Source organism: Balearica regulorum, chromosome 12 (assembly GCF_011004875.1).
Source record: "Balearica regulorum gibbericeps isolate bBalReg1 chromosome 12, bBalReg1.pri, whole genome shotgun sequence".
NCBI lineage: Eukaryota > Metazoa > Chordata > Aves > Gruiformes > Gruidae > Balearica > Balearica regulorum.
The window spans coordinates 2,735,616-2,763,528 of NC_046195.1; the positions used below are offsets into that span (position 1 = coordinate 2,735,616).

Below are 27,913 nucleotides of genomic sequence, written 5' to 3' on the forward strand. Positions count from 1 at the left end.
TTGGCCAAAGGTGTGTTTGCCGGCCTGGGGAGGTGTTTTCTGCAGGTGCCTTTCTGGTTTTCTACTGGGATGTACTGGCCGTGGGGGGGACAGGGAAGGGGGGGGAACTGCCGTTCTCCTCGCTCGCCCTCCCTTGTCACGCTGGGTCTGCGCGTAGCGTTGTAAAACGATTTGGAAAACAGTGTTTGTTATAATATTGTAATTTTTTGTAATATATATGTGTGTATATATATAAGGTTCCAGGGGAGAAAGTTTCTTCGCTTTATTTAATATTTTGTAAGAATATGAATTTTGAGAGGTGCCTTGCCCGATTAAAGGCTCTGGCTCGTTTTCAAACACTCTGTTTTGTTCTCTGCTGTCCCAAATCCGCACCCAGCGTCTCCCAGCCGGCTGGACGGACCAAACCCCGCCGCCGACGTTCCCAGCCCCTCCATCCCACCATCAAAAAATTTGGTGTTTTGAGGAGCATCCGTGGTGTTTTGAGGGGGGGGGGGACACAACAAGGCTTGATGAGGAGCAGAGGGAAGCCGGGGATCCCTCCGGCTGGGGAGGGGAAGAAGCTTCACCTGGGGGAGTGCAAATGAGTTTGTGCGTTAATTGGGAGCAGCAGGAACGGAGCCGCCCCCTCCCTGGGAAATGAGATAAAAGGGCAGGGCTGGGGTGGGGGCTTGGTGCTCTCTTCTCCTTGGGGTGCTGCCTGGTAAGGGGTGCTGGTGGGTTGGGAAGGTTTGCTGTCCTTGGTGGGCTTGTCTGGGACAAGGTGGCTGTTTTGGGCAGGGAATGGGGTAACGTCTGCAGCCTGAGGCTGGTTACAGCCCTGCCTCCTCCCAGGAGATGCTGAGGCTTGGCGTGGGCTTTCCTGAGCTGGAGGAGCTGCTCCGTGCTGCTGGAGATGTCCTGGCCTGGTGTGTGGGATGCTCTGGGGTGGGCTATGGAGCTTGGAAGGGCCCAGCCTAAAGCTCCTGCTGTATGTCCCCACAGCTGGGCTCTCCCCATGGCCTCTCCCAAGCAGAGCCGAGGGGTAGGACCACCGGACCCCATGGACACTGCTGCCCTACAGCTGACAATGACCTTCCACGGCGAGAGGGAAGAGGCTGTGGCCACAGGTCCTGCTGCCTGTGTGGCCACTGGTGGGCTACGGTGCAAAGCCATCCTGGTGCTGGCCATCTGCCTGTCTGCCACGGCTCTCCTGTATGGCCTGGGCTCTCTGGGTGCTCTGCCCGGGGCCCCCCCGGGCTCCCCACCTCCCTCCCGCGCTGGCCCAGGTTTGCCCATCTCCCAGAGAGGGACAGGTGACAATCTGGTGGCAACACGTGGGGATGACGAGCTGGCGATGCAGCGGTGTGGGAGGATGCTGATGGGCTCTGTGAGCACCCTGGGGGCTGGAGATGTGTCCTATGGAACAGAGGTGATGGGACAGAGCTCGGGGACACCGACTGCGGCCGCTGCCTCTCCCTTGGCAGCTCAGAGCTCACCACTGTGGCGGCACGGGGAAAAGCTCAGGCTGGGCACAGCTGTGACGATCTCCCCGGCACAGCGGCTTGGCACCGGAGTGCCTGCCACCTCTGCTCAGCTCCTCCAGACCATGGGTGACCAGACCCTCGGGGCATCCCCTGACCACCGGACCACACTCTGCAGAGCGGATCTTAGCCTGGCTGCAAGCTCTAATCCTCCTGCTGTGGTCACAGCCAGCGACTTGTCCTCTCTCAGCGCGCCTGCGTCTGATCCATCTACAGCCAGTGGCTTCTCTGGTGTCCAGGATGGAGCTTCAAGTGCTGGAGTCACAACGAGGAGCTGCAATGGGCAGAAGGAAGAGGTGAGACCAAGCCCTGGCCTGCTTGGGGGTAAGGACCACACTGCTGCTCCTCAGCCGGTGCCCCTTCCAGCTGAGGACACCTCAGCTCTGCCATCAGAGAGGACTTCCAGCTTGACCGAAACACATCCCAGCACTGTGTGGGCACCCTCTGCCGTGACACCGGAGATGCTCTGGGAGACACAGCCCACTGGTATCTTCCTGCATGGTGAAGCTGCTCTGCTGGTGGGCACGGTCTTGGTTGAGGTCCCGGGAAATGGGTCTGGACTTCTGGCCACTGCCTTGGCATCCTCTCCCAGTGCTGCAGCGACCCATGGTGTCAACCACCCACAAGTGCTGGCTCCATTCCTTCCTACAGCAGAATCCGAGGGACCTGCTGTCACCTTGGAGAAGCTAAGTGACCTGTCTTCCCCCCCTGCACAGCAGGCTCTGCTGACATCCACCAAAGCTCACCCTTCTCCTGCTCTGACCAGCGCTGCAGGCCCTGCTGTCACTGGGGTGAGCTCGGCAGCCCCTGACGCCATCCCAGAGCTCAGAGCAACCAAAGCCCCCTGCAAGGATGGAGCTGCTGTGGTGGCTTCCCCCTCTCCAAGAGCTGCAGGTGTGACACATGCTTCTCTCCTGGGGTCACCTACCCAGAGGCCATCTCTGCATCCAGATCCCTTCCTCACAACAGCATCTGAGGATGCACCTACTGCAGGGCAACATCAGGCCATGAAGGTGGTAGAGATGAGCGTGCTGCCTGGACAGGTGGCTGTGGCAGAAGATGATGGTCACAGCGAGCCCAGGACAGCATCAGCAGGACCCACTGCTGCTCCAGCAGGACCTCCAGGGCCCACCCATGCCAGCCCAGGCTCTGCATCTCCTCCCAGCCCCAGGAACTCTGCTCCGGAGCATTGCTCTGAGGCTGTGCACCACACCAGCGCCACAAGCTTGCCATCTCCATCCTACGTGCTGACTTCCCCTGGAGCTGCGCATGCAGCCAGCTCCCCGCTCGGCTCTCAGACCCTGGTTGTACCAGCAGGAGTGATGCCTGATGCTCAGTCCATGTCCAGTTACTCTGTCACCTCCCAACACCCTTCCACAGCCAGAGAACATCTCCCTGCAGCTGGAGGAGAAGCCTTCACTCCAGCTGAGCTGATGACAATGGGCAAACTTGGCTCCCCAGGGGTGAAGCCCTCTGGGCTCCCCACTCCTGCACAGCCTGTACACGTGCTGCCCTTGCGGTTCCGGCTGTTGGGCATCGCTTACACCGAGGCTCTGAGCAACAAGTCTTCGGGGAGCTACAGGGAGCTGGAGGAAGAAGTGATGCTGATGGTGAGTGCAGGAGCTGGTCGGTGGAGATATTGGTGCTTCTGGGTGAGAAGCTACAGCAGGGAAGCCCTGCTGGGGTGAGGAGCCTGCAGGCTGCATCAGCCCTGGGTGGGTCTATCAGCTACCTGGGCACGGTGGGGACAAGTAAATCCCTGGTGCTGCTCCACCAGAGCTGGGCTGGGATGCTTGGTTTGAGGTGGGGCTGGACTCCCCTCACCTCTGGCAGCCATCGCATGCTGTGTTGGTGCTGGGGGATTCCCTCCTGGGTGCTGTTTCTAGGCTGATGGGAGCTTCAGCCGTGACCATCCCCAGAGGTCGGACATGCCCTACCCCTGGGCAAACCGAGCCCACCTGCCTCTGTATTTATTGTGCCTCTCCTGGTATGTGCCTCCTTTGCATGGGGGAATTTGTGAAAGTTCATCAGTTAACAGATGCTGCTTGCTTCCAGCTAAACCAAATGCTGTCTACCTATGAGACCTTCCTGCGGGCAAATGTCCTCGAGTTCATGTGAGTACGCAGCTCTGCCCTGGGGGAACAGATGGAGATGGTGGCTTTGGCTTGGAGGGAAGGAGTTGCCCAGCAAAGTGCTCCGGATGGGTCTTGTGAGGAGCTATGCTCCCTCCCCAGTGTCACTGCCCCAAGGGATCCCTGCTTGAAAGTGTCTGAGGCTCCAGATGGGGTCACCTGGGACCTCTCTCTGGGTGGGGTGTTAATGTGGGGATGATGGGGCTCTGGGGCTGCTCCCAAGGGGGAGGGGGGCTGCCCATCATCTCCTCTCCCTCCCAGGAACGGCTCGGTGGTTGTGCAAGGGGAGGTTCTGTTCCGGGGGGATGCTCCTGCTCCCACCCACTCCCACCTCATCCGGACGGTTGTCATGGAGGCGAGAAGGGGAAGGAGCATCTTCAGTTGGCAACTGGAGCCACAATCTGTCCAGTCTGGTGGTAAGCTGCAGAGATCTTCCCACAGCAGAGCTGCTGCTGGCAAGTGTCCTCCCCATACCTTTATCAAAGCCGAAACCTGCCCAGTTTGGATTTTGGGCTTCATTTTCTCTTAACCTCCCCTCTCCTGACCCATGCAAGGATACTCTAGTGCTGGAGACCACATCTGCAGCAGTTGGCCCTGTGTGATCCAGTGCTTCTGCTAAACTCTCTGGCTTCCCCTCCTTGACCGGCTCTTCCAGTCCTGGGAGGTGGTAGATCCCAAGCCCTTCCCACCACAAAAGGGACAGGTCTTCATCTCAGCTTAGCTGCCCTGCTGGCTTCTGTGTTTTGGAGTGTGGCAGAGGATGAACTTGAGGGTGATAGATATCTCCCAAAAAGGGTGGAAGAGCAAATATGGGTATAACTGCCTTCTGAACTCTTTTAGGCTTCAGCCTGGAGAACCTGGACCCAGAGAAGCTGTCCATCTCTCTTGCTGTCCTCCAGTTGGGGAGGGACAGGACAGACCTGCTGCAGAGGCTGATCAGCAAGGTACAGCAAGCCTTGGTGGCTCTTCCAAAGGACCATGCTGGGAACTTGGCCCATCAGGAAAATGGGCCCAGGCTGGCTCTGCATGGTGGGATAACGTGCTGAAGCAGGGGCAGGGTGTGAGCTGTTGTCTCCTCTTCTAGGTGACTTGGTCTCTCAGTGCCATCTACCATGTGAGGAACTTCACTATCACCCAGCTCAGGTATGGGACAACAACTACCCCTTTGCAAAGCTCTTCATTAAATTACCTTCGCTACCTCTTGTGCACTTTGCAACTAATTAGCAAATGCTGCAAAGATGGGGGAAGGCGAGTTGTGCAGCACAAGGAAACCCGGGAGGGTGATGTGCAGCTGATGGCACGTACCATAACTGAGCACCTCCCCCAGGCTGAGCAGTTGTGAGTTGCCGCACTGCGGGTGAGCTGGAGAAAGACCAGCAAGGGTGATCTTGGTGAGCCTGGTCCCAGCTCTCCTGCCTTGCTTAGAGCGCTTTTCTCCTCTTAGAAACCTCACTGGGAATCTGGAGATCGCTGGAGACATCTACCTCGACACAATCATCCATGCTGACGTTGCAGAGGTTCTACAAGCCTTGACAGCTCTTGCAACCTGCTCCGTGGACCTGACCTCCCTCTTGGTGGAGGGTAAGGACAAGTGCCTGTGTGTGGTAGGGCTTGCTGCCAGCTCTGCTCACCTCTAACTCATGTTTTGCCTCTTCAGGAGCCAAGCTTCACCTGCAGGTTTACCCGCTCTCCTTCCTCATCACCAACAGACGCTTCAGTGAGGACCTTCTGGATCCGCTTGCTGCGGAGAACCAGGAGCTCAGCAGAGACCTTGGTGATGCGGTAGGCATGGCTGGTGGAAGGGGGCTGGGGTCCTCCCGGGGTGCTGAGGACCACTGGAGGATGAGGGACTGCTTTGGGGTTGTTCAAACCAGATCCCCAACTCCAGTGCTGTTTTAGTGGCAGAATGTTTTCTGTCTGCTGATGGTGCTTCAGGTCACCAAAATGCAGCCAGGGACCTGGAGGTGCCACAGGACCGCGGCTGCCCTGTGCCCCTGCTGTAGTGGCTCTCCCAGCTCCATCGTGGCTGTGAAGCAGTGGTCTAGTGGGTGACACACCCTAAAGGCTGGTGTGGAGCTGAGCAAAACCTTTCTTTCAGGTGGCGAGAGCCCTGAGGGACCACAGCAGCTTCCTGCAAGTGATGATAAGAGGATTCCTGTGAGTGGGAGCAGAGGGGCTCTCTGGGCAGGGGTGTACAGATCCAGGGAGGTCTCCCCACAAACATCAACTGACAGGTCATGGCTGTCAGCTGTCTAGTCTCAGCCACAAAAGGGTTTGCAGCAGGCAGCTGAGGTGAAGCATTTACCCACTGTCTCAGGAATGATTTGCTGGACCCCCTGGGATGTCCCTTCCACCCCAAAGAGCAGATGCAAACCCAATGCCTCCCTGGGTGCAGATGTGCCCTCCTAGGATCTGTCTGAGCAAAACCAGCCAGGAGTCTGGCTGTGCCTGTGGCCACAGCCCAGTGTGTGGCTGTGGGGTTATGGTGGGACTGGCAGTTCTGGAGCTCTTCCCAAACCCTGTCCGCAGGCCTGGCTCCTTGATCTGCCATGGGGATGTGGTCTTCCAGCACCCTGCTCCAACCAGCTTGGAAGTTTTGGAGGCCCTTGTGCTCTCAGTTGGGCCAAACAAGGCTCTGGCTGGTTCAGACTTTCAGGTGGACCCATACTCTCTTGCGGTAGGAGGTAAGCTTCCCTTTGGGGTGTGGGGTCTAAAGCTTCACCAGCTTGTGGCTCCATGCCTGCAGTGTGAGCAGAACAGATCCACAACCACCCAGATCGGATCCCTTATGCAAAGGGAGGGTGAGGTATCTTGGCTGGTGAGGTGACCAGCTTGCAATGGTTGGTCTGAGAGGTACAATTCTAATAACAGCCATGCCCTATTGCTCTGCACAGCCTGGGGGGATTGGAGATGGAGACCCATCTGCTGCAGGCTGGCACAGGACAGGAGGGAAGTGTTATATGGAAAGGGCATGCAGGGTGCCAAACCGATGTTAGTGGCATCCTATATGTTGCCTCTGGTCTCCCAAAGGAGAGTGAGTGGCTGCCACCTCCTGGGACAGAGCCCCCGTGTCCTGCAGGCTGTGCTAACTGCTGTGCTCCTCTCCAGAGGACACCCTGGAGCCCCCACCGCCCGAACCAGGCTTTCCCGAGTATGGCGTGGCCATCATGGTCGTCTGCGGCCTCTGCATCATCACTGCTCCCATCGTCTTGCTGGTGGTAAGGGTGATGTCCATCTGTCTCTGGGGAGGACAGAAACAAGCTGGGGCAAAGCAGCCCCTGTGCGAGGGGAGCAGAGAGCAGCCTCCCTGCTCTCCTCCCTAGTGTCTGAGGACCAAGAGGCTCGGCTGGCGGGACATGGTGGTCCTCTGGGACAGAAGAGACCCTGAAGCAGGGACCCAGACCCTGGAAATGGATAACCAAGGGTTCTGGGCGTCCTCTGAACAGGTCAGTGGCCTTTACAGTCCCTGAAATTGGGTTCTGTGCCTGGGAGCTGGAGCCTTGGAGCACAGCTGCTGTGTCTGCAGGTCCCTGTTGTACCTGGTGATGGTCCTGGGCAATGCCAGGAGTTGGGGGGACATGAGACCTCACCCCCTGCCCTTGCTGGAGGTGGGCACAGTGACTTCTCCCCCTCTCACCTCCAGGACCCCGAAGATGCTCATGCAAGTTGGCAAAATGACTCTGCCTGAGGAGAGGAGGTGCAGCTGATGGAGAGGGGGACCCCAAAGGGGGGTTATGGGGGGAGAGATGCTGGGAAGCTGTCCCTGCCTGGGGGGCTGCAGGGGCCAAATAATTCTTGAGAAGGATGGGGGCTCAGGCCTATGAAGGACTGACTTTGTTTGTTGATCTTTAATAAACTGTTTATAAAATGTTAAACCCAGCTCTGAGTGGTCTCTGCTTCTGCTGGGGGGTGTGGGGTGGGGGTGGGTGAGCTCTCCTGCCAAGGAAATGCATCTTTTTGGGGGGCTGAGTGGGGGAATAGAATCTTGGGGTGCTCCCTGGAATGACTGGCCCAGCACCCTAGGATGGGGTGCAACTACAAGGCAAAACTTTCTCACCCAAAAGCTTGGGGTTTTTTTCCCTTCTCATTGCATGTGTTTCCCCCAGTGCATGGGACTGAGCTTTGCATAAAGATACTTGCTCCAAAGAAGAGGCTTCAGTTCCTTTTTTTAAAATCGATAATCAAAAGTGAAACCTGGGGTGGGTTGACTCTGGCTGGACAGCAGCTGGGCTGCAGAGAGAAAATATAATGAAAGGTTGGTGGGGTGAGATGAGGACAGGGAAAGAGCACTCAGCCAGTTACTGTGGCAGGCAAAACAGACTCAACTTGGGGAAAATGAATTTAATTTATTGCCAATCAAACCAGAGTAAGAAGAAATAAAACCAAATCTTAAACCCACCTTCCCCCCACCTCTCCCTTCTTCCCAGGCTCAACTTTACTCCCTGTTTTCTCTCCCTCCTCCCTGTGGGGAATGGGGGCTGTGGTCAGTTCCTCCCACAGTGTCTCTGCTGCTCCTTCCTCCTCAGGGGAGGACTCCTCACACTCTGCCCCTGCTCCAGGGTGGGCTCCTCTCTCCACAGGTCCTGCCAGGAGCTTGCTCCAGCGTGGGCTTCCCATGGGCCGGTGCCTCCACCTGCTCTGGCGTGGGGTCTTCCACGGGCTGCAGGGGAATCTCTGCTCCTCATCATCCTCTGTGGGCTGCAGGGGGACAGCCTGCTTCACCATGGTCTTCTCCATGGACTGCATCCATGAATCTCTGCTCCAGCACCTCCTGCCCTTCCTCCTGCACTGCCCTTGGTGTCTGCAGAGTTGTTCTCTCACATCTTCTCTCCCCGGCTGCAATTGGTTCTGGTGGGTTGGGGTTTTTTTTCCCTTCTTAACTCTGTTATCCCAGAGGCACTGCCACCACTGCTGATGGGCTCGGCCTTGGCCAGCGGCAGGTCCGTCTCGGAGCCTGCTGGCATTGGCTGTCGCACATGGGAGAAGCTTCTAGCAGCTTCTCGCAGTAGACTCCCCCCCTACCAAACCCTTGCTATGCAAACCCGACACAGCTTTGCAAATCAAGGGCAGAGAACTTCCTCAGAGCTGACTCACCTCCTCTCCTGGACATCACCTACCCCAGCACCTGAGCAAAGTGCAATACGCATAACCCAAAGCCCGACCAGACCGGTTCTGTTGCGCTTAGGAAGAAAAAAAGAAGCGATTCTATGGAAATCTCTCTAAATGCTGGCTTTCTAGCAGCGACACTGACCCGAAGGCACAGGCAGGAACCAGCCAACCTGCAGTGATGAAGGCAAGCGCGCCAAAAAAAGGGGGAATCCCAACAAATGGGCTGAGCGAGCGCGAGAGCCTGGGAAAAACAAACCGTAACGATGGAAGACAGGGGGGAAAAAAATACCCTGGTCCCTCCAGAAATGACATGACGGGGCTGTTTGGCAGTGGGAGGTCGCTGGGGTGAAGGACGGGGGCCTGGCAGCTGCCTGGATCCTGCCTGATGCCCTTGAAGCCCACAGTGTCCCTGAGGTCCCACCAGCAGCATCCCCCCCCCGCCTGGTCCCTGCCACGGCCCCGTGCCGGGCGCCGATACCCGCTGAGTTTTGCTGAGTGCCGGTACCTCGGATGTCACTGCCGTGTCACCTCACTCCCCCGGGGGACCCAGGCAGCACCGGGCCCCTGCTCAGGGCCAGTCCCCATGAAAGGCTTCCCACAGGCTCTGGGCTCCTTCCTCTGCCTCCCTCCTCTTCCTCCTCCTGCATCCCCCCAGCTCCCAAAGTTGGCATTGACTTCAACGTGCTTCTCCCCGTCCTCGGGGAAGGATGCTGAGAAGGTGCAATGAGGGCAGGGCGCTTCCACCAGAAGCAAACCCCTCATCCTCATCCTCATCCTCTTCCTCCCGCTCCTCCTCCTCAGCAGGCTCTCCCCGGTGGGACACACGGCTCCCGGGGCTGAGCAGCAGAGCCATGGAGCAGCTTCTGCATCCCCCCAACCTCGGGGACCAGAGGGGGAAGCCGGGTCCCGCCGCAGGGTGCTGGAGCCCGCCGTGCTGCTCAGGGCACGGACAGACCGACCCTTCCCGGGGTCCCCGCCGGGGCATCGGTCCGTGGCGGCTCCCCGGGCCCCCTCGTCGTGCCGGGCCCCCTTCGCCACGCCCATCTAAGCCCCGCCCGTCCCGGGGAAGCTGCCGGTCCCGGTTCTCTCCACCACGGCCCTTCCCGGGGCGGTCTCTGGGTTCCTCCCGCAGGGAACCGGCCCGGGCCCTGGGGCTGGGGGTCCCGAGGAGGTGCAGGGCGGGGGCGGGAACAGGAAAGGGCCGGGCCCGGACCGGGAAGGGGCCGGGCCGGGGGAAGGAACGGGCTCCGCGGGGCTGGGACAGAGCACGGCACGGTCACCTCCGGCCTCTCCGAGCGGGACGGCGGCACCAGGACCCGGCCTGCAGGACCTCGCTGCCGGCGGTGAGCGGGGCCGCCCCGGCCCTGCGGGACCCTGAGCTCCGGCCCGGGCTGGTCCCGCCCCGGAACGGCCCCCGCGGCTGCGCGGGGCACAAGCCGGGCTCCGGCTCCCGGCAGCCATGGCCGTGTCTCCCTCCCGGGCACGGAGGCGAAGCGCGGCGAGGGACCGGGACCGGGAGCGGCAGCACCGAGCCCAGGTGAGGGACGCCGGGGGGTGCCGGGGCCGGGGCCGGGCGGGTCTCGGGCCGGGGGCGGCTGCTGGGCGCGGGCCGGGCCCTGCCGGGGAGCCCCAGCCCCGGGGGTCTCGCTGGGGACGGCCCTGCCCGGCCCCGGCCCTCTGCCCGTCGGGGCTGGCCGTGCAGCCCGGGGCCGGCCCTGCATCGTTGTAGCTCCAGCCCAGGGACATTTCAGCTCCAGCCCTACAATGTTCATCCCAACTCCAGTGCTGTGGCCTTTGGTTCTTCACCAGCCCCTCAGCAGGGAGTTCAGCCCCAGGCCTACAGTCCTGATTCCAGCTCGGGGTGAGTTCAGCCCCAGCCCTTCCAGTCTGGAGTTCAGCTCTGCTCCCAGCCCCACCGCAGGGATTTCAGCCCTGGCCCTACAGTGGTTGTGTCAGCTCCAGCCACAGGCGTTCTTCAGCCCCAGCCTCACATCAGTCATTTCAGCCCCAGCCCCACAATATTGATTCCAGCTCTGTGTGATTTCAGCTCTGGCCCTACACTCTGGATTTCAGCTCCGTTCCCAGCCCCACAGCAGAGATTTCAGCCACAGCCCTACAGTTTTTATTCCATCTCTGAGTGATTTCAGCTCTGGCCCTACAGTTTTTATTTCAGCTCTCAGTGATTTCAGCTCCGGCCCTACAGTTTTTATTTCAGCTCTGTGTGATTTCAGCTCTGGCCCTACAGTTTTTATTTCAGCTCTCAGTGATTTCAGCTCTGGCCCTACAGTTTTTATTTCAGCTCTCAGTGATTTCAGCTCTGGCCCTACACTCTGTATTTCAGCTCCAGGTTTGGTGTTTCAGCTCCAGCCACAGTCATTCTTCAGCCCCAGCCCCACAGCAGTGAGTTCAGCCCCAGCCCTACAATATTTATTTCAGCTCTGAGTGATTTCAGCTCTGACCCTACAGTTTTTATTTCAGCTCTCAGTGATTTCAGCTCTGGCCCTACAGTTTTTATTTCAGCCCCAGCCCTGAGGGATTTATTTCAGCGTCAGCTCCAGGTTTGGTATGTCAGCTCCAGCCACAGTTGTGATTGAGCCCCAGCTCTGTCACATCTCAGCCCCAGCCCCACAGCAGAGATTTCAGCCCCAGCCCCACCATCTTTATTCCAGCTCTCAGTGATTTCAGCTCTGGCCCTACACTCTGTATTTCAGCTCCAGGTTTGGTGTTTCAGCTCCAGCCACAGTCGTTCTTCAGCCCCAGCCCCACAGCAGTGAGTTCAGCCCCAGCCCTTCCATCTTTATTCCAGCTCTGAGTGATTTCAGCCCCACAGCTTTTATTCCAGCTCCATTCCCAGCCCTACAATTTTTATTCATGCTCTGAGTGATTTCAGCTCTGGCCCTACAGTTTTTATTTCAGCTCTCAGTGATTTCAGCTCTGGCCCTACAGTTTTTATTTCAGCTCCAGGTTCGGTATTTCAGCTCCAGCCACAGTCGTTCTTCAGCTCCAGCCCCACCATCTTTAGTCCAGCTCTGTGTGATTTCAGCCCCACAGCTTTTCTTCCAGCTCCATTCCCAGCCCTACAGTTTTTATTTCAGCTCTCAGTGATTTCAGCTCTGGCCCTACAGTTTTTATTTCAGCTCTCAGTGATTTCAGCTCTGGCCCTACAGTTTTTATTTCAGCCCCATCCACAGTTGGTCTTCATCCTCAGCTCTGTCACGTCTCAGCCCCAGCCCCACAGTTTTTACACACACTCTGTATTTCAGCTCCATTCCCAGCCCCCCATCAGAGATTTTCACCCCAGCCCAACAGTTTTTATTTCAGCTCCAGGTTTGGTGTTTCAGCTCCAGCCACAGTCGTTCTCCAGCCCCAGCCCCTCAGCAGGGAGTTCAGCCCCAGCCCTTCCAGTCTGGAGTTCAGCTCTGCTCCCAGCCCCACCGCAGGGATTTCAGCCCTGGCCCTACAGTGGTTGTGTCAGCTCCAGCCACAGGCGTTCTTCAGCCCCAGCCTCACATCAGTCATTTCAGCCCCAGCCCCACAATATTGATTCCAGCTCTGTGTGATTTCAGCTCTGGCCCTACACTCTGGATTTCAGCTCCGTTCCCAGCCCCACAGCAGAGATTTCAGCTCCGGCCCTACAGTTTTTATTCCATCTCTGAGTGATTTCAGCTCCGGCCCTACAGTTTTTATTTCAGCTCTCAGTGATTTCAGCTCTGGCCCTACAGTTTTTATTTCAGCTCTCAGTGATTTCAGCTCTGGCCCTACAGTTTTTATTTCAGCTCTGGCCCTGAGGGATTTATTTCAGCGTCAGCTCCAGGCTGGGTATGTCAGCTCCAGCCACAGTTGTGATTCAGCCCCAGCTCTGTCACATCTCAGCCCCAGCCCCACAGCAGAGATTTCAGCTCCAGCCCCACCATCTTTATTCCAGCTCTCAGTGATTTCAGCTCTGGCCCTACAGTTTTTTTCAGCTCCAGCCGCAGTCGTTCTTCATCCTCAGCTCTGTCAAGTCTCAGCCTCAGCCCCACAGCAGAGATTTCAGCTCTGGCCCCACAGTTTTTATTTCAGCTCCAGGTTTGGTGTTTCAGCTCCAGCTGCAGTCGTTCTTCAGCTCCAGCCCCACCATCTTTAGTCCAGCTCTGTGTGCTTTCAGCTCTGGCCCTACACTCTGGATTTCAGCTCCAGTCCCAGCCCCACAGCAGAGATTTTCACCCCAGCCCTACAGTTTTTATTTCAGCTCTGTGTGATTTCAGCTCTGACCCTACAGTTTTTATTTCAGCTCCAGGTTTGGTGTTTCAGCTCCAGCCACAGTCGTTCTTCAGCCCCAGCCCCACAGCAGTGAGTTCAGCCCCAGCCCTTCCATCTTGATTTCAGCTCCTCCCCTACAGTAGCTGTTGACCCCCAGCATTTCAGCTCCCGGCCTGTGCTGTTTCCCCTCCCACCCCCCACTCTTTCTTTCACCTCACAGACTTTCTTATGGCTCCAGCTCTGCGTTGTTTCAGCTTCAGCCCTGCAGTGTTTAGCTCAGCCTCAGCTCTACAGCTTCCTGCTGCCTCCGTGTTCTCCCAGCAGCTCTGGGGGCTGTTGATAAGGTAGTCAGTCAATCAGTGTCATCACTCAGCTATCAAAACTGTCCCATTGTGTCTGTCCCCTGAAAAAAGTGTTGCTGCCCCCCCCCCCATTTCAGAGGTTGAGGTTGGCCTGGTGCATGCTGGCATCCCATGTTGCAGGGGCAAATAAAACCAGACCCCCCACCTCTGGTGAGGGTCCCACAGCCCTGACATCCCTCCACCCCCCCTGACCCAGTGTTTGGGGGCTGGGAGCAGCTGCTGGGCCCCCTGTTCCCTGTCCCCAAAGCCAGCACTTGGGCCGGTTCTGAGCCCCAGCCCCCCCTCACAGCTTGTTGTCAGGCCCCCAAACACAGCACTGGGGGGAGGTTTGGAGCAGCTGAACCCCAGGACTGAGCCGGGCTGCTCAGCCCCCACCACAACCCTTCATCCTCCTTTGGGGGGCTGGAAACCCCCGTGAGGCTGCTGCGGCCCGTGGGGGAAGGGGAAGGGGGCCACGGCCCAGGGAGTGCTGGGGAACTGGGGGCACCCCCAGACAGGGAAAGCTTTACTGCACTTTATTGCACTTAATGTTTCAGTTATTGTTCTGCATTACACTTTTATTATTATAATAAAACAACCTCATAGCTTTATTAGCAGTACTAGTTACACTATTATTATTTCACACCCAAGCGCGCCCCCGGCCCCCCCCACTCGCGGCCCCATCCGCGGGGAGCCGGGCCCGGGAACCCCCAGCGCAGCCCGGCCGCGCCCCGACCCCCCACCCGACCCCCGCTGGGGACCCGCCCCGTGTCGCGGCCGCCGCCCGACAGAAGAACGGCCAACAGAACGGCACCCCGCCGTCACGCCGGGCACGGACCCAACCGGCACCCCCGTCCCAGGGCATCGCCCGCCCGGGCCGCGCCTCCCCGACCGCCTCCCGCCCCCGGAACACACCGCGAACCCGCCCGCACAGCGGCTCGGGCCCGGTCAGGCGCAGGGGGCCCGCGGCCGGACAGTACTGCCCGCCGCCCCGCTCCCAGCGCCCCCCGGCCCGGCTCAGCGGCGCTCCGGGGCCCGCGGAGCAGCAGCAGCTCCACGTCCGCTCCCCACGGCCGCCGCTCCACACTGACAGCGCCGCCGGCCCGCGCAAGCGCTCTACACTCTCGGGCACCGCCCACCCGGGCCCCGCCCATCTCCGCCCCGCCCAATCCCGGCCCGCCCTTTCAATCCGGCCACGCCCCATCCCGGCGCCGCTCCGCCCAATCCCGGCCCGCCCTTTCAATCCGGCCCCGCTGACCCCGCGGGCCCTGACCCCGCTCCGGGAGAGGTGACCCGGAAGGAGTCGCGGTTTCCGGGTCCCGCCCCGTTCTCCCTCCCAGCCCCGCTCCCGGAGAGCGCCCCGCCCGGCCGGTCCCGGCGGCAGCTGCGGCCCTTCCCGGCTTTAGGGGCTTGAACGGCAACCGGGGGCGGCCTCGCTGCGGAGCCCCCGCCCGCTCTCCCCGGCACACCGACAGCGGCTGCCGGGGCTACCGCAGCGGGGCCGCGACCCCTCGAGTCTCCCGGCGGCGGCGGCGGCTCCCGGCAGCCATGGCTTCGTCTCCCTCCCGGGCATGGAGCCGGGGCCCGGTGGGGCGGCGAAGCGCGGCGAGGGACCGGGAGCGGCAGCACCGAGCCCAGGTGAGGGACGCCGGGGGGTGCCGGGGCCGGGGGGGGGGGTCTGGGGCCGGGGGGGGGGTCTGGGGCCGGGGGAGCCCCGTCTCCCTCCCCGGCCCTCTGCCCGCCGGGTCCGGCCGTGCAGCCCGAGGCTCCCACGCGGTTCATTGCAGCTCCCGCCCGGCCCAGCTCCGCTCAGGGACGCTCCGGCTCGGCCCCAGCTCGGCTCCAGCCCCGCGCTCGGCGCTTCGGCCCCGGCTCCGGCCCGGAGGCGTCTGCGCTCCCGGTGCTGGGCGCTGCGGGGAAGAGATGCTGCTGCTGCTGCTGCTGCTGCTTCCGACAGCTCCTCCGGCTGAGGGGAACCCGGGCTGCTGCCCTCTCTGCCTCAGCACAGCTCCGGCTCGTTCCAGCTCCTCCGGCCGATGGACGCTCCAGCCCCGCATCGCTGCGGCTCCAGCCCCCCGGTGCGATTTCAGCTCCCGGTGCCGCCCGCTCCGGGTAAGAGGCGCTCCGGCCGACGGACGAGCTCTCTCGCTCCCTCTCTCCCCGCCGTCACGCTCGGCCCTTTGCCGGCCGAGGCGGGAGCCCCGGCTGCTCGGCACGGCGGTACCCGGGGGCTCCGGGCTCTCATCTTTGCCGTGAATGTGGTAAACGCGGTTGCGCGGAGCGACGGAGTCGCCCCCGTTAAGGGCCGGGCTCCTCGGTCACCACCGCCGCTCGGGTCACCGCTCCGTGCCCGTCCCGTGCGGGGGGGTGTCCGTCGTCGCCGCTCCAAACCCGCGTCCCGCAGGGGGTTCTGCTGGGTTCAGGCCGGGGCTTTGTGCCCGCTGTCAGGGAAGGCTCAGTCTTCTCTGGGGTGTCCTCGGCTTGGGTCTGGGGGTCACATCGGGGGGTCGGGGGGGAGCCCAGGGAGAAGCTCCGACCCTCAGGCAGCGTTTGTTCTGTCGCAGTTTCCAGCTCGCCTTTCGCACGGGCTCACGGACCCGCCGCCTCGTTGCAGCTCCAGCTCCTCCACGCTCCGGCCGATGGACGTCCCGCCTCGTCCCACCCCTGCTCCTGACAGCCCCGGGGGCTTTTGTCCAGCTCTGCGTCATTTTTGGGCACAGCCGAGACACCGGACGCTCCTGTTTCTTGCAGCCCCAGCCCTACAGCTCCTCCCAGCTCTGCCCGATGGACGCTCGAGCCCTGTGCGAGCCCTTGCTGCTTCCAGCTCCAGGCGACCGACGCTCGGCTCGTTCCCCTCCTGCTGATGGGCCCCCAGCTCGGAGTCAGAGCTGCTCCCCGGCTCTGGGGGCTGGTGACTGGTGACGAGGTCGTAAATCAATCACTGTCATCACTCACATACCACCCCTGCCTGGCCCTTGAATAAAGCCTCGGTGCCCCCGTTTCGCCCAGAGACTATCTCAGACGTTGAGTTCGGCCTGGTGCATGCCAGCGTCCCGCGCTTCGGGGCAAACGCGACCGGACCCCCACCTCCGGTGAGGGTCCCGCGGCCCTGCCCTCCCCACCCACCCACCCGTTCTCACCACCCACCCACCCACCCACCAAGTTCCCCCCACCCCCAGAGCTGGCATTTGGGGGCTGGGAAGGGCTGCTCAGGCTCCAGTTCCCAGCCCCTAAAGGCAGCGCTTGGGCTGGTTCTGAGCCCCAACACCCCGCACCCCCCTCCCCAGCTTGTCTCCGGGCCCAGAAACGCAGCACTGGGCTCCGTTTCCGAGCTCTGAAAACGCAGCACTTAGTCTCTTTTTTGGGTTGAGCTGCTGAACCCCGGGACTGAGCTGTTCAGCCCCAAACACAGCACTTAGTCCTCGCTTGAGGGGGGGCTGGAAACCCCCCCCCGGGGCTGCTGCTGCTCCTCTGGCCCGTGTGTGTGTGATGGGGACGGGGAAGGGCCCCGGGCAGGGAGTGCTTGGGAACTGGGGGGGGGCAGGGGGCACCTCCCGCGGGGAGGAACCGGCCCCGGGGCACTGGGGGCAGCACCCACCCCCCGGGGAAAGCTTTATTGCACTGGAGTACACTTTATTCTTGCACCGTCAGCGTTACACAGCGTGCTCACAGGAACATCCCAAACCAGCCCGAGGTCTTTAGTCGCTGCAGGCCCAGCAGGATTTCAGCCCCAGCCTCCGCAGCCCCGCTCGCCACAGCCCCCGCGGGAGCCGGGCCCGGTTCCCCCCCCCCAGTAAATCCCGGCCCGGCCCCACCCCGGTCCCGCTCGGGACCCGAACCGCCCGTCGCGTCCCCCCACGTGCCCCGGGCAGCGGCCGGCGCCCTTCTCGCCCCTGCGGCGCCGGCACCCGCTCGGCGCCGCTCCGGCCTCCGGGGCCGCCGCTGCCCGGCACAAGCGGGGAGCAGCCGCCGGCACGGGAACCCGCTCCCGCCCAGGGCCCGCACCGGCACCCCCGCCCCGGGACACGACACGGCCCGCCCGGGCCCGCGTCCGACCGGCTCTCCCCCGCCCGGGACCCCCGGACCCGGCACACGCCGCGGGCCCGCCCGCGCGAACCGAGGCCCCGGCCCGACCCGGCCAGACACGCGGGAGCCGCGGCCGAGCACCGCGGCCGAGCACCGCTGCCCGCCGCCCCGCTCCCAGCGCCCCCCGGCCCGGCTCACCAGCGCTCCGGGGCCCGCGGGGCGGCACCACCGGCACCCACCGCCGCTCCGCACTGCCGCCGCCACCGCCCGCGCACGCGCCCGACAGCCTCCGGGCCCGCCAATCCCGGCCCGAGACACCGCCCGGACCCGCCAATCCGAGCCCGCCTGGTCTTTTCAATCCGGGCCCGCCCATCTCAGCTTCGACCCAATCCCGACCCTTCGTGTCGTGCCCCGCCCATCTCCGCTTCGACCCAATCCGAACCCGCCTGTTCTCGTCCCGCCCATCTCCGCTTCTACCCAATCCCGATCCTTCATGTCGTGCCCCGCCCATTTCCGCTGGGCCCAATCCCGGCCCCCCATTTCAATCCGCCCCGGTTTATCCCGTCTCCGCTCCGCCCAATCCCGCCCGGTCTTTTCAATCCGGGCCCGCCCCCCTCTGGGGGCCCGTCTCCGCCTCACCCGGCCCCCGGAGGATCCGATCCGCCGCCTCCGCCGCTCCGAGAGACTCGAGGGGGTCGCGGCTCCGCGGCGGTAGCCCCGGCAGCCGCTGATGGTGTGCCGGGGAGCGGCGGGGCCAGGGCGGATTGAAATGGGGGGCCGGGATTGGGCCCAGCGGAAATGGGCGGGGCACGAAATGAAGGATCGGGATTGGGTAGAAGCGGAGATGGGCGGGACGAGAACAGGCGGGTTCGGATTGGGCCCAGCGGAAATGGGCGGGGCACGACACGAAGGGTCGGGATTGGGTAGAAGCGGAGATGGGTGGGGCGCGAAAGGAAGAGTCGGGATTGGGCGGAGAGGCAGATGGGCGGGGCGCGACACGAAGGGTCGGGATTGGGTCGAAGCTGAGATGGGCGGGCCCGGATTGAAAAGACCAGGCGGGCCCGGATTGGCGGGTCCGGGCGGTGTCTCGGGCCGGGATTGGCGGGCTCGGAGGCTGTAGGGCGCGTGCGCGGGCGGTGGCGGCGGCAGTGCGGAGCGGCGGTGGGTGCCGGTGGTGCCGCCCCGCGGGCCCCGGAGCGCTGGTGAGCCGGGCCGGGGGGCGCTGGGAGCGGGGCGGCGGGCAGCGGTGCTCGGCCGCGGTGCTCGGCCGCGGCTCCCGCGTGTCTGGCCGGGTCGGGCCGGGGCCTCGGTTCGCGCGGGCGGGCCCGCGGCGTGTGCCGGGTCCGGGGGTCCCGGGCGGGGGAGAGCCGGTCGGACGCGGGCCCGGGCGGGCCGTGTCGTGTCCCGGGGCGGGGGTGCCGGTGCGGGCCCTGGGCGGGAGCGGGTTCCCGTGCCGGCGGCTGCTCCCCGCTTGTGCCGGGCAGCGGCGGCCCCGGAGGCCGGAGCGGCGCCGAGCGGGTGCCGGCGCCGCAGGGGCGAGAAGGGCGCCGGCCGCTGCCCGGGGCACGTGGGGGGACGCGACGGGCGGTTCGGGTCCCGAGCAGGACCGGGGTGGGGCCGGGCCGGGATTTACTGGGGGGGGGGAACCGGGCCCGGCTCCCGCGGGGGCTGTGGCGAGCGGGGCTGCGGAGGCTGGGGCTGAAATCCTGCTGGGCCTGCAGCGACTAAAGACCTCGGGCTGGTTTGGGATGTTCCCGTGAGCACGCTGTGTAACGCTGACGGTGCAAGAATAAAGTGTACTCCAGTGCAATAAAGCTTTCCCCGGGGGGTGGGTGCTGCCCCCAGTGCCCCGGGGCCGGTTCCTCCCCGCGGGAGGTGCCCCCTGCCCCCCCCCCAGTTCCCAAGCACTCCCTGCCCGGGGCCCTTCCCCGTCCCCATCACACACACACGGGCCAGAGGAGCAGCAGCAGCCCCGGGGGGGGGGTTTCCAGCCCCCCCTCAAGCGAGGACTAAGTGCTGTGTTTGGGGCTGAACAGCTCAGTCCCGGGGTTCAGCAGCTCAACCCAAAAAAGAGACTAAGTGCTGCGTTTTCAGAGCTCGGAAACGGAGCCCAGTGCTGCGTTTCTGGGCCCGGAGACAAGCTGGGGAGGGGGGTGCGGGGTGTTGGGGCTCAGAACCAGCCCAAGCGCTGCCTTTAGGGGCTGGGAACTGGAGCCTGAGCAGCCCTTCCCAGCCCCCAAATGCCAGCTCTGGGGGTGGGGGGAACTTGGTGGGTGGGTGGGTGGGTGGTGAGAACGGGTGGGTGGGTGGGGAGGGCAGGGCCGCGGGACCCTCACCGGAGGTGGGGGTCCGGTCGCGTTTGCCCCCGAAGCGCGGGACGCTGGCATGCACCAGGCCGAACTCAACGTCTGAGATAGTCTCTGGGCGAAACGGGGGCACCGAGGCTTTATTCAAGGGCCAGGCAGGGGTGGTATGTGAGTGATGACAGTGATTGATTTACGACCTCGTCACCAGTCACCAGCCCCCAGAGCCGGGGAGCAGCTCTGACTCCGAGCTGGGGGCCCATCAGCAGGAGGGGAGCGAGCCGAGCGTCCGTCGCCTGGAGCTGGCAGCAGCAGGGGCTCACACAGGGCTCGAGCGTCCATGGGGCAGAGCTGGGAGGAGCTGTAGGGCTGGGGCTGCGAGAAACAGGAGCGTCCGGTGGCTCGGCTGTGCCCAAAACGACGCAGGGCCGGGGCTGGACAAAAGCCCCCGGGGCTGTCAGGAGCAGGGGTGGGACGAGGCGGGACGTCCATCGGCCGGAGCGTGGAGGAGCTGGAGCTGCAACGAGGCGGCGGGTCCGTGAGCCCGTGCGAAAGGCGAGCTGGAAACTGCGACAGAACAAACGCTGCCTGAGGGTCGGAGCTTCTCCCTGGGCTCCCCCCCGACCCCCCGGTGTGACCCCCCGACCCAAGCCGAGGACGCCCCAGAGAAGACTGAGCCTTCCCTGACAGCGGGCACAAAGCCCCGGCCGGAACCCAGCAGAACCCCCTGCGGGACGCGGGTTTGGGGCGGCGACGACGGACACCCCCCCGCACGGGACGGGCACGGAGCGGTGACCCGAGCGGCGGTGGTGACCGAGGAGCCCGGCCCTTAACGGGGGCGACTCCGTCGCTCCGCGCAACCGCGTTTACCACATTCACGGCAAAGATGAGAGCCCGGAGCCCCCGGGTACCGCCGTGCCGAGCAGCCGGGGCTCCCGCCTCGGCCGGCAAAGGGCCGAGCGTGACGGCGGGGAGAGAGGGAGCGAGAGAGCTCGTCCGTCGGCCGGAGCGCCTCTTACCCGGAGCGGGCGGCACCGGGAGCTGAAATCGCACCGGGGGGCTGGAGCCGCAGCGATGCGGGGCTGGAGCGTCCATCGGCCGGAGGAGCTGGAACGAGCCGGAGCTGTGCTGAGGCAGAGAGGGCAGCAGCCCGGGTTCCCCTCAGCCGGAGGAGCTGTCGGAAGCAGCAGCAGCAGCAGCAGCAGCATCTCTTCCCCGCAGCGCCCAGCACCGGGAGCGCAGACGCCTCCGGGCCGGAGCCGGGGCCGAAGCGCCGAGCGCGGGGCTGGAGCCGAGCTGGGGCCGAGCCGGAGCGTCCCTGAGCGGAGCTGGGCCGGGCGGGAGCTGCAATGAACCGCGTGGGAGCCTCGGGCTGCACGGCCGGACCCGGCGGGCAGAGGGCCGGGGAGGGAGACGGGGCTCCCCCGGCCCCAGACCCCCCCCCCGGCCCCAGACCCCCCCCCCGGCCCCAGACCCCCCCCCCGGCCCCGGCACCCCCCGGCGTCCCTCACCTGGGCTCGGTGCTGCCGCTCCCGGTCCCTCGCCGCGCTTCGCCGCCCCACCGGGCCCCGGCTCCATGCCCGGGAGGGAGACGAAGCCATGGCTGCCGGGAGCCGCCGCCGCCGCCGGGAGACTCGAGGGGTCGCGGCCCCGCTGCGGTAGCCCCGGCAGCCGCTGTCGGTGTGCCGGGGAGAGCGGGCGGGGGCTCCGCAGCGAGGCCGCCCCCGGTTGCCGTTCAAGCCCCTAAAGCCGGGAAGGGCCGCAGCTGCCGCCGGGACCGGCCGGGCGGGGCGCTCTCCGGGAGCGGGGCTGGGAGGGAGAACGGGGCGGGACCCGGAAACCGCGACTCCTTCCGGGTCACCTCTCCCGGAGCGGGGTCAGGGCCCGCGGGGTCAGCGGGGCCGGATTGAAAGGGCGGGCCGGGATTGGGCGGAGCGGCGCCGGGATGGGGCGTGGCCGGATTGAAAGGGCGGGCCGGGATTGGGCGGGGCGGAGATGGGCGGGGCCCGGGTGGGCGGTGCCCGAGAGTGTAGAGCGCTTGCGCGGGCCGGCGGCGCTGTCAGTGTGGAGCGGCGGCCGTGGGGAGCGGACGTGGAGCTGCTGCTGCTCCGCGGGCTCGGGAGCGCCGGTGAGCCGGGCCGGGGGGGCGCTGGGAGCGGGGCGGCGGGCAGTACTGTCCGGCCGCGGGCCCCCTGCGCCTGACCGGGCCCGAGCCGCTGTGCGGGCGGGTTCGCGGTGTGTTCCGGGGGCGGGAGGCGGTCGGGGAGGCGCGGCCCGGGCGGGCGATGCCCTGGGACGGGGGTGCCGGTTGGGTCCGTGCCCGGCGTGACGGCGGGGTGCCGTTCTGTTGGCCGTTCTTCTGTCGGGCGGCGGCCGCGACACGGGGCGGGTCCCCAGCGGGGGTCGGGTGGGGGGTCGGGGCGCGGCCGGGCTGCGCTGGGGGTTCCCGGGCCCGGCTCCCCGCGGATGGGGCCGCGAGTGGGGGGGGCCGGGGGCGCGCTTGGGTGTGAAATAATAATAGTGTAACTAGTACTGCTAATAAAGCTATTACGTTGTTTTATTATAATAATAAAAGTGTAATGCAGAACAATAACTGAAACATTAAGTGCAATAAAGTGCACTAAAGCTTTCCCTGTCTGGGGGTGCCCCCAGTTCCCCAGCACTCCCTGGGCTGTGGCCCCCTTCCCCTTCCCCCACGGGCCGCAGCAGCCTCACGGGGGTTTCCAGCCCCCCAAAGGAGGATGAAGGGTTGTGGTGGGGGCTGAGCAGCCCGGCTCAGTCCTGGGGTTCAGCTGCTCCAAACCTCCCCCCAGTGCTGTGTTTGGGGGCCTGACAACAAGCTGTGAGGGGGGGCTGGGGCTCAGAACCGGCCCAAGTGCTGGCTTTGGGGACAGGGAACAGGGGGCCCAGCAGCTGCTCCCAGCCCCCAAACACTGGGGTGGGGGGGGGGTGTCAGGGCTGTGGGACCCTCACCACAGGTGGGGGTCTGGTTTTATTTGCCCCTGCAACATGGGATGCCAGAATGCACCAGGCCAACCTCAACCTCTGAAATGGGGGGGGGGGGCAGCAACACTTTTTTCAGGGGACAGACACAATGGGACAGTTTTGATAGCTGAGTGATGACACTGATTGACTGACTACCTTATCAACAGCCCCCAGAGCTGCTGGGAGAACACGGAGGCAGCAGGAAGCTGTAGAGCTGAGGCTGAGCTAAACACTGCAGGGCTGAAGCTGAAACAACGCAGAGCTGGAGCCGTAAGAAAGTCTGTGAGGTGAAAGAAAGAGTGGGGGGTGGGAGGGGAAACAGCACAGGCCGGGAGCTGAAATGCTGGGGGTCAACAGCTACTGTAGGGGAGGAGCTGAAATCAAGATGGAAGGGCTGGGGCTGAACTCACTGCTGTGGGGCTGGGGCTGAAGAACGACTGTGGCTGGAGCTGAAACACCAAACCTGGAGCTGAAATAAAAACTGTAGGGTCAGAGCTGAAATCACACAGAGCTGAAATAAAAACTGTAGGGCTGGGGTGAAAATCTCTGCTGTGGGGCTGGGACTGGAGCTGAAATCCAGAGTGTAGGGCCAGAGCTGAAAGCACACAGAGCTGGACTAAAGATGGTGGGGCTGGAGCTGAAGAACGACTGCAGCTGGAGCTGAAACACCAAACCTGGAGCTGAAATAAAAACTGTGGGGCCAGAGCTGAAATCTCTGCTGTGGGGCTGAGGCTGAGACTTGACAGAGCTGAGGATGAAGAACGACTGCGGCTGAAGCTGAAATAAAAACTGTAGGGCCAGAGCTGAAATCACTGAGAGCTGGAATAAAGATGGTGGGGCTGGAGCTGAAATCTCTGCTGTGGGGCTGGGGCTGAGATGTGACAGAGCTGGGGCTCAATCACAACTGTGGCTGGAGCTGACATACCCAGCCTGGAGCTGACGCTGAAATAAATCCCTCAGGGCCAGAGCTGAAATAAAAACTGTAGGGCCAGAGCTGAAATCACTGAGAGCTGAAATAAAAACTGTAGGGCCAGAGCTGAAATCACTCAGAGCTGAAATAAAAACTGTAGGGCCAGAGCTGAAATCACTGAGAGCTGAAATAAAAACTGTTGGGCCAGGGCTGAAATCTCTGCTGTGGGGCTGGGACTGGAGCTGAAATCCAGAGTGTAGGGCCAGAGCTGAAATCACACAGAGCTGGAATCAATATTGTGGGGCTGGGGCTGAAATGACTGATGTGAGGCTGGGGCTGAAGAACGCCTGTGGCTGGAGCTGACACAACCACTGTAGGGCCAGGGCTGAAATCCCTGCGGTGGGGCTGGGAGCAGAGCTGAACTCCAGACTGGAAGGGCTGGGGCTGAACTCCCTGCTGTGGGGCTGGGGCTGGAGAACGACTGTGGCTGGAGCTGAAACACCAAACCTGGAGCTGAAATAAAAACTGTTGGGCTGGGGTGAAAATCTCTGATGGGGGGCTGGGAATGGAGCTGAAATACAGAGTGTGTGTAAAAACTGTGGGGCTGGGGCTGAGACGTGACAGAGCTGAGGATGAAGACCAACTGTGGCTGGGGCTGAAATAAAAACTGTAGGGCCAGAGCTGAAATCACTGAGAGCTGAAATAAAAACTGTAGGGCCAGAGCTGAAATCACTCAGAGCATGAATAAAAATTGTAGGGCTGGGAATGGAGCTGGAAGAAAAGCTGTGGGGCTGAAATCACACAGAGCTGGAATAAAGATGGAAGAGCTGGAGCTGAACTCACTGCTGTGGGGCTGGGGCTGAAGAACGACTGTGGCTGGAGCTGAAACACCAAACCTGGAGCTGAAATACAGAGTGTAGGGCCAGAGCTGAAATCACTGAGAGCTGAAATAAAAACTGTAGGGCCAGAGCTGAAATCACTGAGAGCTGAAATAAAAACTGTAGGGCCAGAGCTGAAATCACTGAGAGCTGAAATAAAAACTGTAGGGCCAGAGCTGAAATCACTGAGAGCTGAAATAAAAACTGTAGGGCTGGGGCTGAAATCTCTGCTGTGGGGCTGGGATGTGACAGAGCTGGGGCTCAATCACAACTGTGGCTGGAGCTGACATACCAAACCTGGAGCTGACGCTGAAATAAATCCCTCAGGGCCAGAGCTGAAATAAAAACTGTAGGGTCAGAGCTGAAATCACTCAGAGCTGAAATAAAAACTGTAGGGCTGGGGCTGAACTTACTGCTGTGGGGCTGGGGCTGAAGAATGACTGTGGCTGGAGCTGAAACACCAAACCTGGAGCTGAAATAAAAACTGTGGGGCCAGAGCTGAAATCTCTGCTGTGGGGCTGAGGCTGAGACTTGACAGAGCTGAGGATGAAGAACGACTGCGGCTGGAGCTGAAATAAAAACTGTAGGGTCAGAGCTGAAATCACTGAGCTGGAATAAAGATGGTGGGGCTGGAGCTGAAATCTCTGCTGTGGGGCTGGGGCTGAGATGTGACAGAGCTGGGGCTGAATCACAACTGTGGCTGGAGCTGACATACCCAGCCTGGAGCTGACGCTGAAATAAATCCCTCAGGGCCAGAGCTGAAATAAAAACTGTAGGGCCAGAGCTGAAATCACTGAGAGCTGAAATAAAAACTGTAGGGCTGGGGCTGAAATCTCTGCTGTGGGGCTGGAGCTGAAGAACGACTGTGGCTGGAGCTGAAATACTGAACCTGGAGCTGAAATAAAAACTGTAGGGCCAGAGCTGAAATCACTGAGAGCTGAAATAAAAACTGTAGGGCCAGAGCTGAAATCACTCAGAGATGGAATAAAAACTGTTGGGCCAGGGCTGAAATCTCTGCTGTGGGGCTGGGAACGGAGCTGAAATCCAGAGTGTAGGGCCAGAGCTGAAATCACACAGAGCTGGAATCAATATTGTGGGGCTGGGGCTGAAATGACTGATGTGAGGCTGGGGCTGAAGAACGCCTGTGGCTGGAGCTGACACAACCACTGTAGGGCCAGGGCTGAAATCCCTGCGGTGGGGCTGGGAGCAGAGCTGAACTCCAGACTGGAAGGGCTGGGGCTGAACTCCCTGCTGTGGGGCTGGGGCTGGAGAACGACTGTGGCTGGAGCTGAAACACCAAACCTGGAGCTGAAATAAAAACTGTTGGGCTGGGGTGAAAATCTCTGATGGGGGGCTGGGAATGGAGCTGAAATACAGAGTGTGTGTAAAAACTGTGGGGCTGGGGCTGAGACGTGACAGAGCTGAGGATGAAGACCAACTGTGGCTGGGGCTGAAATAAAAACTGTAGGGCCAGAGCTGAAATCACTGAGAGCTGAAATAAAAACTGTAGGGCCAGAGCTGAAATCACTGAGAGCTGAAATAAAAACTGTAGGGCTGGGAATGGAGCTGGAAGAAAAGCTGTGGGGCTGGAATCACACAGAGCTGGACTAAAGATGGTGGGGCTGGAGCTGAAGAACGACTGTGGCTGGAGCTGAAATACCGAACCTGGAGCTGAAATAAAAACTGTAGGGCCAGAGCTGAAATCACTCAGAGCTGAAATAAAAACTGTAGGGCCAGAGCTGAAATCACTGAGAGCTGAAATAAAAACTGTAGGGCCAGAGCTGAAATCACTCAGAGCATGAATAAAAATTGTAGGGCTGGGAATGGAGCTGGAATAAAAGCTGTGGGGCTGAAATCACTCAGAGCTGGAATAAAGATGGAAGAGCTGGAGCTGAATTCACTGCTGTGGGGCTGGGGCTGAAGAACGACTGTGGCTGGAGCTGAAACACCAAACCTGGAGCTGAAATACAGAGTGTAGGGCCAGAGCTGAAATCACTGAGAGCTGAAATAAAAACTGTAGGGCCAGAGCTGAAATCACTGAGAGCTGAAATAAAAACTGTAGGGCTGGGGCTGAAATCTCTGCTGTGGGGCTGGGGCTGAGATGTGACAGAGCTGGGGCTCAATCACAACTGTGGCTGGAGCTGACATACCAAACCTGGAGCTGACGCTGAAATAAATCCCTCAGGGCTGGGGCTGAAATAAAAACTGTAGGGTCAGAGCTGAAATCACTCAGAGCTGAAATAAAAACTGTAGGGCTGGGGCTGAAATCCAGAGTGTAGGGCCAGAGCTGAAATCACTGAGAGATGGAATAAAGATGGTGGTGCTGGAGCTGAAATCTCTGCTGTGGGGCTGGAGCTGAAGAACGACTGTGGCTGGAGCTGAAATAGTGAACCTGGAGCTGAAATAAAAACTGTAGGGCCAGAGCTGAAATCACTCAGAGCTGAAATAAAAACTGTAGGGCCAGAGCTGAAATCACTCAGAGCATGAATAAAAATTGTAGGGCTGGGAATGGAGCTGGAATAAAAGCTGTGGGGCTGAAATCACTCAGAGCTGGAATAAAGATGGAAGAGCTGGAGCTGAACTCACTGCTGTGGGGCTGGGGCTGAAGAACAACTGTGGCTGGAGCTGAAACACCAAACCTGGAGCTGAAATAAAAACTGTAGGGCCAGAGCTGAAATCACTGAGAGCTGAAATAAAAACTGTAGGGCCAGAGCTGAAATCACTGAGAGCTGAAATAAAAACTGTAGGGCTGGGGCTGAAATCTCTGCTGTGGGGCTGGGGCTGAGATGTGACAGAGCTGGGGCTCAATCACAACTGTGGCTGGAGCTGACATACCAAACCTGGAGCTGACGCTGAAATAAATCCCTCAGGGCTGGAGCTGAAATAAAAACTGTAGGGCCAGAGCTGAAATCACTGAGAGCTGAAATAAAAACTGTAGGGCTGGGGCTGAAATCTCTGCTGTGGGGCTGGAGCTGAAGAACGACTGTGGCTGGAGCTGAAATACTGAACCTGGAGCTGAAATAAAAACTGTAGGGCCAGAGCTGAAATCACTGAGAGCTGAAATAAAAACTGTAGGGCCAGAGCTGAAATCACTGAGAGCTGAAATAAAAACTGTAGGGCCAGAGCTGAAATCACTGAGAGCTGAAATAAAAACTGTTGGGCCAGAGCTGAAATCACTGAGAGCTGAAATAAAAACTGTTGGGCCAGGGCTGAAATCACTGAGAGCTGAAATAAAAACTGTTGGGCTGGGGCTGAACTACAGCTGGTGGGGCTGAAATGACGTAGAACTGGATCTGAAATAAAAACGTCAGGGCTGGGGCTCAAATCTCTGCTGCAGGGCTGGGACCGGAGCTGAAATCCAGAGTGTAGGGCCAGAGCTGAAATCACACAGAGCTGGAATCAATATTGTGGGGCTGGGGCTGAAATGACTGATGTGAGGCTGGGGCTGAAGAACGCCTGTGGCTGGA

The 27,913-nt window shown here is 61.5% G+C and overlaps 4 long non-coding RNA genes across 4 annotated transcripts; 3 read left to right on the plus strand and 1 right to left on the minus strand.

Moving 5' to 3' along the window:
- Positions 1-12,266: 12,266 nt before the first annotated feature.
- On the plus strand, positions 12,267-13,778 carry LOC142603532 (uncharacterized). The gene is made up of 3 exons (XR_012837479.1): positions 12,267-12,459; positions 12,830-13,354; positions 13,451-13,778. It is a non-coding gene; the product is annotated as an uncharacterized LOC142603532 (long non-coding RNA).
- Positions 13,779-14,483: 705 nt separating this feature from the next.
- LOC142603494 (uncharacterized) lies at positions 14,484-16,364 on the plus strand. The gene is made up of 2 exons (XR_012837434.1): positions 14,484-14,982; positions 15,132-16,364. It is a non-coding gene; the product is annotated as an uncharacterized LOC142603494 (long non-coding RNA).
- Positions 16,365-24,724: 8,360 nt separating this feature from the next.
- LOC142603524 (uncharacterized) lies at positions 24,725-27,528 on the minus strand. Its single transcript, XR_012837471.1, has 7 exons — positions 27,456-27,528; positions 27,170-27,286; positions 26,839-26,989; positions 26,485-26,607; positions 26,112-26,304; positions 25,052-25,166; positions 24,725-24,956 (listed from the first exon to the last, which is right to left on the minus strand). It is a non-coding gene; the product is annotated as an uncharacterized LOC142603524 (long non-coding RNA).
- On the plus strand, positions 25,758-26,877 carry LOC142603525 (uncharacterized). Its single transcript, XR_012837472.1, has 2 exons — positions 25,758-25,830; positions 26,726-26,877. It is a non-coding gene; the product is annotated as an uncharacterized LOC142603525 (long non-coding RNA).
- Positions 27,529-27,913: the final 385 nt, after the last annotated feature.